The following is a 12,282-nucleotide window of genomic DNA, read 5'->3' on the forward strand; positions in this document are numbered from 1 at the left end:
AAATATATATTTATAAAGGTTTGATAATTCTTTATTAAATATCATATTTTTAAAAATCTAGGTTGTGTTACCATTATAAAATGAATTAGGGAGCTTTTCTTTTTTATTGAGTGGAACAATTTAAATAACATTAGAGTTATCTATTATTTAAAGGTTAGAGAGAGCTCAGCTATACCATCTGGTTCTGATGCCTTTTAAAAACAGAAATTTTAATAATCTTTCTAATGTTATCTAAAGCCTTCATCCATACAAGTTTTTTTTTTTAAACTTATTCTTGGGTCTACTTTTGTCATTTTTATTTGGCAGGAATTTATCAATCCTTTTAGATTTTCAAATTTATTTTTATACAATTGCATATACTATTGTTTTACAATTGATATCTCTGTCTTTATCTCCTTTCTCAGTATTCCTGCATGTATTTTTTGCTGATTCTATTTTTCTTAATCAAGCAAGTGAGCAGTTGATCTGTTGGTGTCTTTTAAAAATACAGATTTTTACTCATAAAGATGGCAACAATAGAACTACAGGAGGAAGGGGGACAAGGGTTGAAAAACTATTGGGCACTGTGCTCAGTACCCGGGTGACAGGTTCAATCATACCCCAAACCTCAGCATCGTGCATTATACCCAAGTAACAAACATGCACATGTAACCCTTGAATCTAAAATACAAGTTGAAATTATTTTAAGAAAGCCAAATGGAAATCCCTGAACTGAAAAATACAAAATATATTCTCTTAAAAAGAAAAATGCCTAGCCTAGTGATTTTTTTTAAAAAAACCCAGATTTTGAATTTATTTATGCTTTCTACTCTTTTATCCTATTATTTTTCATTTTAATCTTTATCAATTCATTCCTCAAACTTTTTTACTATTTTGTTTTCTCTTTTTTTAGTTGCTTAAGATTCTTACTCATTTTAAGTCATCATTTTTTTTTTTTTTTTAAAGAAGGCATTTTCCAGATGTGAGGGTGATCTGGCTTCGACATCTGTCATTGATTGCCAGGGTTGTTCGGTTGATCTGGCTGGCTAGGCAGGTGTCCCCTTCTTCCCTCACCACTCCATGTGTCTCCCTCTGGAAGCTGCATGCTCAGTCCAAGAGGATGACCATCCCCAATAGAAGAGGACTGGTCTTCAGTCAAGGGCATACGAGCAGCTCCACTCCTCTGATAGAAACTCCAAACAGGCTCTGAAACAAATGAAGGCATTTTCCAATGTCAACTCATAATGTGGAGAGAGTACTGGAATTAAATCATCATTTGGCAAAAATCATAATAAAACTGGTTCAGGCAGGAATCATCAATGGATATTAAATGTACTGAGAACTGTGTGTAGTCACAGTAGAGAAATTGGACAACAAATTGTCCTGTATGTAGTCACAGTAGAGAAACCGGACAACACTTTGATCAGTGATTAAAATTAATGCTACCAATGAAGGACAGAGAAACAACATGTGCCTCCAGATATAAGACACTCGGAAGCATTTTTTATGTAGTACTCTGGTTGAGAATGTGAAACCTAATCTTGAGGGACCATTAGACAAACACCAATTTCTCACTGATTTTTATAAATGTTTCAGTGCTCAAAAGGCAAATGTGGCTTTTATATCTGTAGAATTGTAAATTTCCTATGTATTAATGTGAGCTGTTGATGTATATTTCCTTTGTAATATTTTGACCTTAAATCCATTTTGTGTGACATGCTATTGCAACTTGTGCTTTCATTTTGTTTGAATTTTCTTGGTATCCCTTTATTTTAACTCTTTTCTGATCTTTTGAAGTGTATTTCTTGGTTTTTAAATTCAATATGTTGTACTTCAATAAAGGAATTCAGATTATCTGCATTTAGGAGAGTAAATATCCTTCCGTGTAATTTTATGTTTCTCTGTTTTACTTTGTTATTGCTTCCTCTTTTTCCCTTAATTAATTAATTTGCTAGCTTGAGTCAGCGGTCATTTATTCCCTTCTTTTTTCCCCTTGCTAATTTTGAAGTATTTCTCTGCTATTCAATTCTGCAAGCGGTTACTTTTTAGCTCTAAGAATCATCATTGAACATATATTATCTCTTATGTCTGATTATGACAGCAATTATCACTTGCTCCCAACAAATTGTTTATTTACCTATTCCTCTCTACTAAGAGCAAAATGAAAGGAAACTATTAGAAATGCTTTATTTCTTTACTCTCAAACTTTTCCTCATTTTTCTTTTCCAGGTTTTGCTCAAAGAGTTTAAAACATTTAGTTTAGGCTATTGTTTTAGTCAGGTGGTCCAGAGATACAGAACTAAGAGAATCTATAAAATGGGATTTATTAGGGGAATGGGCTCACATGACAGAAGTAGAGAAGTCTCCCAGTAGGCCATCTACAAGTTGGAGAACCAGAGAAGTTCATAGCCTGGCTCAGTTCAATTCCAGAAGCCTTAGAACCAGGGAAGTTCCCAGTATGAGGGACGGAGGAGGCTACTGGTTCAAGTCCCAGAGTCTCAAAGCCAAAGAACCTGGAGTCTAATGCCCAAAGGCAAGAGGAGAGAGATGTTGGCTCCAGCTCCAGAAGGTAGGTTGCGGGGTGAGGGGTGGAGGGAAGGGTAGGGTAGGATGGGGCGGTGGGGCATAGAGAGAGAGAGAGAGAGAGTTCTCTTTCTTCCATCTTCTTCTTACAACTGGGCCCACAGGGCGGATCTTCCTTTCAATGACTCACACGCTTGAAACACCTCCCCAGACACCCCCAAGAACAATGCTTTACCAGCCATCTAGTGATCCTTTAATGCAATCACACTGATACCTAAAATTAACCATCATAGCCTGTACTAGGGTTAGCTTTTCTCTTACCCTATTCTAAAACTTCTTATTTAAAACTTAAAGTACAATCCCCATTTGTATTATTCATATATGCACACATGCATGCCCATATATAATATAAAAAATATAAATATTACCTGTATATATGTAATATAATATATATTATAATATTGTAATATAATAATACAATAATATATACAGGTAATATTAATCTAATACAATATTAATACTGCAAATACATACAGGTACAATTAGGAACATTTAACAGCCAGTATGGACAGGAACCCACCTATCAGAATAAATGCCTGCTGTGACGAAGCATTCTTGTCAGTGCAGCTTAGCAGTGTTTCAGTTCTACTTAATCTTCCTGCTTGAACGGTTGTTTTGGTTAGTGTACTTTCTCAAGTATGTTCCTCAGCAAGAGTAGATGGGTGACACAGCCTAAGAATCCTTGCATATCTGCAAATATTTTTATTTTTCCATGTAGGTGTTATTTTAGCTTGCTGTATTGCAGTTGAAAAGTTGGGTGCTAGTCTGTTTCTGTTTTCTTTCTTTCTTTCTTTTCTTTTCTTTTTTTTTAAACTAATTTCTTCTTTCTTTTGATTGTAAGGAAAAAAACTGATTAAACAGTGGTGAAATTGGAATTTGGGACTTTTTGAAAAATTAAGCTATATCAAGGTTTCTAGTTCTGTCTTTAATTAGTGCATTCTGGGACTAAAAAAAGCTCTCCTAATATTGAGATCAATCTTTCTTTAGATAACAAATCCTTTATTATTTGTTTAGTTTTTATGGTAATTTCATGTACTTTCTTCTCTTCTCAAATTCTTATTTTGCAGCTTGGGTCTTCAAGCACTTTACATCTTTTCCCTTCGTGATTTTCGTCTTTTTACATTTGTTGCTCTGTTGTACAGGCTACAAGTCCATTTTCAGCAGACTATCTTCTCTTTCAGCTTATGTATTAAAAGTGTCAAAGAGAATGCTGTATTGTTTGTACCTAAAAAGTGCTTTTTATTTATTTATTTACTTATTTATTTTTGAGACACATTCTCGCTCTGTTGCCCAGGCTGGAGCATAGTGGCATGGCTCACGATAACCTCTGCCTCTCAGGCTCAAGTGACCCTCCCACCTCAGCCTCCTCAGTAGCTGGGACTAGAGGCGTGAGCCACTGTGCTGGCTAATTTTTGTGTTTTCAGTAGAGATGGGCTTTCACCATGTTGGCCAGGCTAGTCTTGAACTCCTGGCCTCAAGTGATCTGCCCTCCTCAGCCTCCCAAAGCACTGGGATTACAGGTGTGAGACCTAGAAGGTACTTTTTATTCTCCAATCGGATCTCCTTTAGAACTTCTCTTAGATCGCTGTTTAATAGTCTCACCTGGGTCTTCTGACATCCTGCTCCAGTGGGTCCCCTGCTTGTTGAAATCTGCTGTGTCTCCTTTGTTCTGTTATTGAGTGTTGGCTGAAAGAGATGTTCTTTTCCTTAACCTCCTTGTGATTTTGTCAGGTCAACTGTTGGGTAAGTCACTGGGATATTTCCAGTGTCAGCAGGGCTTAGGCAATTCTAGTCTTAAGGGACAATGGTGAACAAAATGGGCATGGTCACTCTTCTAAGCAGAGGGAGCAAGCCTCTTCTCACACGTCCAAAGAGCAGCCTCTTGCCACATCAGGGACTAAGAGTAGTTACCTTACTCCTGTTCTCCTGTACGTTCTCTGAGGCCAGAAGAGTCTGGCTGGCCCTCCCAGGACCACACTTGAGTGGCCTCCTCCAGGCGCACAAGCTGTCCTCTACCTGGACAGATATTATTTTACAGGATTTAAGAAAGTAATTGAAACGTCAAGCATCACCTCAAAGCAAAAGGGAAGGAGGGGGAAAGGAGTAAAAGAAAGGCACCAAAAGTACTGCTTGACTAGGGAAGACTATAAATGCTATGTCTATGTATGTGTGTGTGTGCGTGTGTGGATATGTGTGTGTGTGTGGATTGTGTGTATATGTATGTGTGAGTCTGTGTGGGGATGTATGTGTGTGTGGGGGGGGGAATGTGTGTGTGTGGGGAGTGCGTGTGTGTGTGTGTGTGTGTGTGGCGTCTATAGCAACTATAGTGCACTGTCTAAGTCGTACAAAGTTCCGATGTGAGCCCGGCTCATTCCTGCCTTCCATTAACTGAAGTCATTTGCTCCTTGACTGGTTGGGTCTTCTTTAGGCTCTGAGATCAATAGTTTCACAAGACAGCTAATTAGCTCACATTCGGAAGCTCAAGAGCTTCATCAGGTCCTGCACCCAACAAACTGACTTCTGCTGTGACCTGGCATCGAGCCTATCCCTCCCTCCATTCTGCCAGGCTTGGCCTCGTTTTCTTCTTCATATCACTTGGGGTTCAGTCCGAGAAGCAGAGCCACTTGGTGAGATAGACATAGTAAGGGGTTGGCTATAGACATTTCACCTGATGTAACTGCAGGGACTGGTCTATGCAAGGCTGTTCCTTCTGTGTCTAGTGCTGAGGCCTGAAGTCAGCACCAGATACAGAAGCCGGGAAGAAATGATGGACAGGAAGTAGGGAACTGAGGATAAACTGGATCAGCTGGAACCCAGGGGATGGGCTGGAATCCTCACTGGTATCTCACTTTCCCCAAGACTCCAACTTTGATGAGGGGGATGATTTAAAGAAGTTATGCATTTTCTTAGGGAGCAAAAGCAAAATGCTCGACTGGCCCAGGGATCGGGGAACTGGAGGGAGAGCATCTGCAGGAGCTGATGGGTGTGGGGGAGGCTGCGGGTCCCAATGCTGACCCATACCACCCAGAAGATATGTGACTGTGTGTGAAGGCTTGTGCCCTGCCCAGGCCTCTGAGCATGACAAGAACGTGGCTGTTGCTGCCTTTCCTTGTTCTGAATCTCTTTTAAAATGTACTGGCCAAAGCTGACCTGGCACAACCCAGAGAAGGGAATTCTAAGAAACACAACGCCAATTTCACTAAATTGACATTATAAAGCCCCCACACCCTGTGAGGCTGCTGTCTCATCACTGACTCTGGATTGTGGGCTACCTGATGGCTTGTAGCTCACCTGTGTCTTCTCACTTTGTCCCAGTGCCTGTCCAGGTCAATGAAAGCACCTTCCCTGTGTGTACCAAGCACTCCCAGCTTGGCCCTCCCAGAACTTCTGGAACTTTGCTCCACCCCTTCATGGTCTGGATTTCAGAAACCAGATCTGATTCCAGCTGAAAGTCGAGGGGGGTTATGGAAAAATCTATGTGGAGGCTTTCCTTTTCTGTTCTGCATTCATGGAAAGCTTTAGGAAGCTGAAGCTGTGTGTGAGAAGGCTTCTCCAAGATACTGTGGAGTTCAAGGCTCAGGAATCCATACTTGGGAAAATGAAGTTAATACAGATGCCGTATTCACCTGGTTCAGGAAATCCTCCTTTCCTCTCAGCCCCATCCTGGAGGGGTAGTATTGGACATTCTTGGCGTTTTGAGAGGCCAGGCATTACAGACAGCCAAGTCCAAACCTTTCATTGTTCTCCTAGAGAAACTGAGAATAGCAGCCTCATTAGTACAGAGCCTGGCACACACTAGGCCTGCAGAAAAGCTTTGAGGGGAACCAACATCTTTAATTCCCAGAACTTCTGATTTGCAAAGACTTGGAGGTTGTCTAAGCCAATTGCCCAGCCCATTTTAGGCATTCCTCTTTAGACCATTTTTGCAGATGGCCTTCTAATCTCTGCTAACATACTCCCAGTTGTGGGAGACTCACTATTACTCAGGGCAGTTTATTCTCTTTTTCTAAACCACCCTATTTTTAGAGCTTTCTAATTTTAGTCAATAGAATTAATTTTTTCACCATTTGCATCAAGTTTTGGCTGGAGACTGCAAAATCATGCAGAGAGAGAGTTGGTAAATAAGAACTGTTCCGGGTTTATGGATGACATCATGAAACAGTAAAAAGGGTGACAGAGCACACAGTATAACTTTTATAAGCTTTGCTCAACTAGTTGGAAACAGGTCCTCAGAAATATCTATCCATTTCTGCTTCCAGTGTTTACTGGGAAAATTCTTATATGGTTGTTACTTACAAAGCCAGACAGAAGTTTATAGAGAGTTTGAAGGGAGAAGTTTATAGAAGGCTTGATTGATGTGTTTGTCTGCATGCTAATCTCCTAAAAGTCCTCATTCTGGTCCACGATTTTGGAGAGTGGAGTTATAGTTCTTAGAGTGCATCTGAGAGTCCCCAAAAGAAAGGAGTTAGTTTTCTATCTCCTAAGAGATAGTTTTGCTGCCTTTGGGGAAGGGATGGTAGCGTGTTAGGATAGGTGCCTCCCAATAATCCAGAATGCTATCTGGAGTTTAGCCAGAACATGAGCCCCCTTGGATTCATTTGGAATTCCTTCAAATAGTCATTCCCTAATGCTTACTCTATGCAAGACTTTCCCTCAAGGTGCTCACAAGTGGTTGAAGGTGAACAAACACACGTTGATAATGACTCTGGTTGCAGCCAAAAAGTTCTTAGAGCCTCATTCTCCAAGCAATCTGTATAGGGGGGAGGCTTTCCAGGAGACTTCAGAGAACCCCTCCTCTAAACCCTTCTTCAAGAGCAAGTCGGTGAGATTTGGGAGAGACTGTTGTGTAATAGGAAAAAACAGCTGAAATGAGAATCTGGTTCCCTGAGGGAGATGTCCACTTGCTGCTACCTCAGCGTTCTTTTGTAAAGTAAAGAATCTCTAACATACATGCTGGCTCTAACATGCTGAACATTTAAAACTAAAAAACAGTCACAATGCCTGTCCCCCAATTGCATAGAGCCTCATGGTTTCCATCCTGCCTTCATTCGAATCTAATCCTCACAGTCCCTCAAGAACTAGACAGGAGGAGGACCATGATTTCCATTCTACGGATACAGAAACTGAGGCTCAGCATGTGTCCAAGGTCGCACAGCAGGGGAATGGCTGAGCCTGGAGTCAGGTCTTTCCCCACCCACTGCGATTGTTATGGGACCTTCAGGCTCTGACAATCCATAATTATATAGTCAGCCTTGAAACGGAAAACATCTAAGGGGTGGGGGAAGGTGACTATTTAGATGGGGAACGTAGCTTTTATGTGGAAGATATCTCAGTACAAAAGCATTTGTATGAAACCAGAGGAGGAAGTGAGATAGTGATCTTTTGTCAGTTTATTAAATTCAGATTTATCGCTGACTTCCTGACCAAAAACATAGCTGTTAGCAGTCTATAACGAAGCAGAAATATGGGTTTTCAGTGAATCTGAGAAAAAAAAATAAAGAGAAGAAATGTTAATGACCTGTCGCTTGGAATAAATCTTAGTGGTCACATAAACTAGGATGACAGGAATTTATATTGTCCCTCAACACTTGAATGACTAATGTGGCCAGAGTGAGAACCACAGAAATTATTCCTCTTAAAAAGCCAGCACCTGTTTGCAGGTTCTTGGAACTGTTTGATGAAGTCAGGGAAGGTTGCCTTGATGTCCCCCAGTCAGGCTCTTGGTAGACAGCACCAAGCTTGAGACAGAGGTGGAGTTTCAACCCTGTCCTAAGACCCTTAACTTGGCTGGTCTCAGAGACTCTTGAGTTGGTTGGGGGAGGACCCCCAAGAGACTAGAGAAGATCTTCTGGGAGACATTGATGAGAAGGGCAGGGGCAGCCAGAAATGGTCTCAGATGGCCTCGGCGTGGATGTCCATCTGAACAGGTCCCCGATTCTACCACACACTGGGATCCTGGATTCCATAGCATCAGAATTACTAGGTCAGAGCTAGAACAGCTCCCCAGAGATTTGTTTGTTCAACATCTCCATTTTTTCAGATGAGAAGACTGAGACAACCACCATGGAAATAAATAGCTCAAACACACAGGATACAAGAGTGGTAGGTGCAGGAGAGCTCAGACATCCAAACTCCTGGGTACCACACAGCCCCTATTAGTGTGATAGTGGCCCTTCCTCATTTGAGTGTGAGTGAGTACAGCCCTGCATCCCATTGATATCCAACAGATATGCCATGTTTAGTGCTGGGAATGTACAATCCCCCACCCAAACAATCTCACTACGATACTTCCTGTGAAAATCATTACCCATCCTATAAACCTCTCTCACTGGTATAGCAAGTTACCATCTACATCATGTTTTCATGTATGAGATTCTTGCTAAATAAGTAGATTTTAGCTGCTCGTGCCACACACACACACACACACACACACACTGAGTAACGATGTGAGATGATGGCATGATAATTTGCTTCACGTTCTCTTTATGTGATCCTCACAACTGTACTGAAAAGGCACACAGAATGGCTACTTTTACCATTTTTGCACAGACAGAGAAACTGAGATTCAAGGAGTAGGATTCTCCTGAAGAATCCATGAGTCTTTCAGTGAAATTCTGAATGTATTGTAATGAAGTACTGTTGGTGGGTTAAGTTAGTCAACACCATTGCTGGCCACCATTAAGAACACAGAAACCCTCAGCTCTGATCTTGTATCCCCCAGCTCTGACGCTGAAACATTGCTGTCTATTAGGGAAATAAGAGGTCCTCAAAACGCCCTGACCTCATTTGGAATGGCCAGGGACTGTGTTTGCTTTCCAGAGCCCACAGAACCAGTTCCTGGAGGTTTAAGTTAATGAAAGTCAGCTTTTTCTATAAATAGTTCACCTAAAATGTAATCTCTTTTTGAGGGTTTCTAGATCTGATTTGGGTGCCCTATTTTTTCCCCCTGTCATTTAAAAACACACTGTAACTATTTTAAAACCTATACATCTAAGAGAAAACTTCTGGCTAAATTTTATGCTTCTATTCCTTTATCAAATTTACAGCATTTTATGAAGAGGGATTTCTTATCTGTGTAGGGTGTCTTTTCTATTAAAAGGTATAAAACTACCCTTTCCTCAAAATGATATGTATGTGGCAATAAATACCCGCACTAAAAATGTGAATTCCAGCCAAGTGTTATGCATGGACACACCAGATCCTGTCTTTGTAATTATGATGATATGTATTGATGTTGGGTATTATTTATCTCTTGCTCCATAATTGGCTATTAATTCATGAACTAAAATATGAGGGCTATATACCAGATAACCCAGAATGAAATGCTGCAGATTTGATTCATTGCGACCTGATAATGGGTGTTAGGGGTTATCCAAGTGACACACAGAGGACGCGGGAAGAAGCTGGAGGGTTGGAAGGCTTTGAACTTTGGCAAATACCGGATGTGTGGTAGGGTTTTAGGGGCCTCGAATTCAGGCCCATTTAGAGCTTAAAGTACCTTAATAGTGATGACTTTAGCAGTCATTTCATTCATTCATTCTACCATTTATTATTTTTATTTTTTGAGACAACGCCTCACTTTGTCACCAAGGTTGGAGTGCAGGGGCTTAATCACAGCTTAATGCAGCTTCGATCTCCTGGGCTTACGTGTTCCTTCTGCCTCAGCCTCCTGAGTAGCTAAGACTACAGGCGTACACCACCATGCTGAGGTATCTTTTTGTATTTTTAGTAGAGATGGGTTTTCTTCATGTTGCCCAGGCTCATTTCCCCATTTCAAACATGTCATGGCACACCTACTGTGTGCCAGGCACTGGTCTTGGCTCTGGGACACAAATTGTGAGCATAAAGAGATATGCTCCTTCACCTCGTAGAGCCTATTCTCTTATGAGGGAGACACACCTTAAGATCACCATACATTTGTGTCCTTCTCTCTTTTCTTCTTATTTACAGAATACTGATATTGTTTGGGTTGACAAGATGCCCAGCTAAACAACTACATTTCCCAGACTCCCTTGCAGCTGAGGGTAGCCATATGGTGTGTTCTGGTCAAAGAGATGTAACTGGAAACCTGCTGGTTATTTCAGGGAAGTTGCTTTCCTGATATGGGTGGCTGACCCTTCCATGTTGTTGCTTCCTGTTTTTCCCCTTTCCTTAGGGAATGTGAGTGTGCAGCTAGATGTGAGTAGTTATCTTGCAACTATGAGGTAGCCATGTAGAATTGCTATGTGAGAAAAAATAAGCACCTGCAGATGTGGTTAAACACCTGCATAAAGCTGATGCAGTTCCTACTGGTACACTCACATGTATTGGATGTGAGATCATGAGACCAGAATTCTCTGGAGAGGTGGTAGGAGCCTGGAAAGGGTGATCCCAGTAGTGGCCAACTACCAGGAATTGAAAGTGTGTCTGCAGGGGGTAAATAAGATCTAGTCTCCTATGCTTCAAGGGCTACCCCAATGTAACGGCATGTTGGAGTGAGTTGTAAATACTCTTTCTATCTACCACCTGATTGTACACACACACACACACACACACACACACACACACACGCACACACTGTGGACACTGCTCACTTCACAAGGTTGTCACTTAGGAGCTAGAGATGGGAGAGAGTGGGTGAAAGTCTCTTGTGAAAAGGAAGGTGCTGCACAGAAGCCAATTACTTTTCTTTTCATACGAAATAGTCTGAAATTACAGACAGACAGGAAGCATAATATGCATGTACATATCATATTATACATAATGAAAGCCTAAGGAAAGGTGGATTTTTTCTTTTAATTTGGATATGGGCTCACTCTGTCACCCAGGCTGGAGTGCAGAGGCACAACCGCAGTTCACTGAAGCCTCAAATTCCTGGGCTCAAGAGATCCTCCCTCTACAGCCTCCCAAATAGCTGGGACTACAGGGTGCCAAACCGGCTCCTGAAGGATGATGCAGAAGGTGCTGGTTACAAAGGGCTGCATAAAGAGGGCACATAGACGGTGTGCCCAGAATAGCAAAGTCCTGGCAGTAGGAAAATGCTGGGAACCCACGCAGGAAAGAACCAAGCCAGGACCCAAGGACTTTCATATTTTAAATAATGGATTGGAAACTAGATTACTGCTCAGTGTAAATGACCAATGGTGGGGTATAAGGGTGTGTGTGTGTGTGTGTGTGTGTGTGTGTGTGTGTGTGTCTGTTGAGGGTAATGTGGGGAGAGAGAAAGGCACCGGGTATAGTTTTCTCCAACAGCCAGCTAAGCTGAAGGGATGTATAGCCTATGATTGAATTTTTCAAAGCAGTATTTGTAAGGCTTTGGGGTCCAGAGCTAGAAGTGACTCTGCAGCACAAGCCTGGAATAAATCCAGGCTCAGGACAGCCTTCCCTTTCCTTCCCAGAGCCGCCCACTGACTGACATGCACAAACTGGAGTTCTTTCCACACGGCGTGGCAGGGCCACGGAGAAACGGCTCCTGGGTAATTAGACAATTAGCTCCTTGCACTCTTCCTGCAGGAACAAATCCGGGCCCCCACGGCATCTGTCCCCTCCTGTTCCTCCAGCTGGCCTCCTTGCCACGCGCACACCCTCCCCGGAACCAGGCCCGGCTGCCTGCGCCGTCCCCCCCTCCACCCATGCCCACTTCCGCCACCAGAAGGGGTGCGGGGAGGCTGGGCGGGAGGGGAGGACCCAAGGCTCCCGGGGGCGGGGTGACTGCCACCCCAGCACGCGTGCCCCTGAACT

The sequence above is a fragment of the Saimiri boliviensis genome, chromosome 2, assembly GCF_048565385.1.
Source record: "Saimiri boliviensis isolate mSaiBol1 chromosome 2, mSaiBol1.pri, whole genome shotgun sequence".
Lineage (NCBI taxonomy): Eukaryota > Metazoa > Chordata > Mammalia > Primates > Cebidae > Saimiri > Saimiri boliviensis.